The sequence below is a fragment of the Hevea brasiliensis genome, chromosome 7 (assembly GCF_030052815.1).
Source record: "Hevea brasiliensis isolate MT/VB/25A 57/8 chromosome 7, ASM3005281v1, whole genome shotgun sequence".
NCBI lineage: Eukaryota > Viridiplantae > Streptophyta > Magnoliopsida > Malpighiales > Euphorbiaceae > Hevea > Hevea brasiliensis.
Window position 1 is genome coordinate 61,395,036 of NC_079499.1, and position 2,132 is coordinate 61,397,167.

The following is a 2,132-nucleotide window of genomic DNA, read 5'->3' on the forward strand; positions in this document are numbered from 1 at the left end:
TGTTATGGCCCTTTTGAAAGTTTAATTATTGTGATGTGTACTGTGCATGATGATTTGACCTCCCCGACCATAGGAAGTTAGAGTCACGCCGAAGATCGCCCTTTCGGATTAGTCTTGCATAGTTAGTAAAGAATGGTTTTTGAATAGTAAAGAATTGTGATTTCAATTATGATTTATGTATAATTGATTTTGTTGGAATTACCTTAAATGTTTGGTTGTGATTTGATAAATTGAATTTCATGATCAAAGCCATTTCATACAAATGATTTATGTTATTGGCAATGAATAATTCGATTTTTGGAATTTGATGAGTATCCTGATTTCCAAATTAATTGCTGTAATTTTGCTAAGGTATATTGAACTATGTTTCAAGTTATAGTTGTGTACCACTGAGTTCACCACTCAGCGATAGCTTTGTATGCTGTCATAGGTGAAAAGAGCATAGAGCAGTTGAGTAAGCTTCTTTGAAGACACATTCAGATCAGCTCCAGGTATATCATAGGTATACCCATGTGCATAGGTTTTGATGTATGCATGTAATAATATGTATGTAAATTATTTGAGCAGTTGTATAAAAACTCTTGTAAAATATTTTGGTATGTAATTAAATGTAAATCATTGTAAATGTAAATTTAAGATTTTATTTACCTGAATAGTTTTGTAGTATTAATTTTAAGTCTTGTAATCAATGAAATATTTCTTTTATGATGAGGTTGGTTTGAAAATGAAATGATTGATTATTGAGATTGAATTGTGAGATGAAATAAAGTTTATTGGAGTTGTATTTGAGAAATCATATTGGAAGTGTGTTTCTTTGCAGGTTTTGAAGAACTTTTTTCTCAAAATACAACCGGCACTCTGCCGAAATTAAAAAAAAAATTTATAACACCAGATTTTAATCGATGATTTAAATTTCACAAAAATTGATTTAAAATTCCTTGTAGTATATTTAATGGGTTACCGATAGGCGAAGTACGGTAATTCATTAGGTGTACTACGGGATCATATTACATCTTACGGAGGAGTAGGATGTGACAGATAATAATGACAGACCAAGACTCTTGAGAGATTACAGAGCTCCATCTGTCCAAGGATTTTAGCCCACCATCACTAGACCCACAGTGGAAGCCAACAACTTTGACTTAAAACCAACATGGCTCCAAATGATTTAATAAACCCATTTTGCAAGTTCACCAATAGAGGACCCACACTATCACCTCCATTGCTTTCTTGCCCTATGTGATACATTCAAGATGAATGGAGTGTCTGATCAAGCAATAAGACTCAGACCATTCCCATTCTCCCTTCGGGACAGAGCAAGGAAGTGGTTACTTTCTCAACCGGCTAGAACATTCACTACATGGGAAAACCTCTCTCAAGCTTTTCTAGCAAAGTATTTCCCATCTGCAGAGACTCCAAAGTTGAGGCTTGAGCTCAACACCTTCAGACAAAAGGAAGGAGAATCACTCTATGATGCATGGGAAAGATATAAAGACCTATAGAGGGAATGTCCACACCATGGCATAGAGGATTGGCTATTGGTGCAAAATTTCGATAATGGATTACTACTCTCTACAAGGAGCACAGTTAATTCAGTTACAGAGGGTGATCTAATGGAGAAAATAGTGCCACAAGCACTTGAACTTCTAGAAAGGGTTGCATACCATAATTATGAGTGGTCAAATGAAAGAGGAAATCCAAGAAGAACTGCAGGGGTCATGGAAGTAAATGCCCTAAGCATGATAAATGCCCAGTTTGATCAGCTCACAAAGAAACTCAAAAGAATGCAAGCCAACGTAGTTGGTACAAATAGTCAACATGAGGACAGCTATGAAAAAGGAAACATGAATTCAGAATACAGTAATTTCAATGAACCTATAGAACAAATGAACTATGTGAATAATGGAGGAAACTTCAACCAGAGGTAGTCAAACAATCTGTATTCAAATACTTACAACCTTGGATGGAGAAACCACCCAAATTTCTCATGGCCCAATCAACAGAACCAGCTAATAAACAAACAATAAGGGTACAAACCTCCAGTACCCCCTGGATTTCAGAACAGAGGTCAGAACTTTGCACAGCCATCACTACCTCTCCAACCTCAACAACCTAAATCGAAAATGACCATG

General features: G+C 35.8%; 1 non-coding gene across 1 annotated transcript; it reads right to left on the reverse strand.

Moving 5' to 3' along the window:
• Positions 1 to 1,418: 1,418 nt before the first annotated feature.
• Positions 1,419 to 1,525, reverse strand: LOC131181885 (small nucleolar RNA R71). The gene has a single exon (XR_009150360.1). It is a non-coding gene; the product is annotated as a small nucleolar RNA R71 (small nucleolar RNA).
• Positions 1,526 to 2,132: the final 607 nt, after the last annotated feature.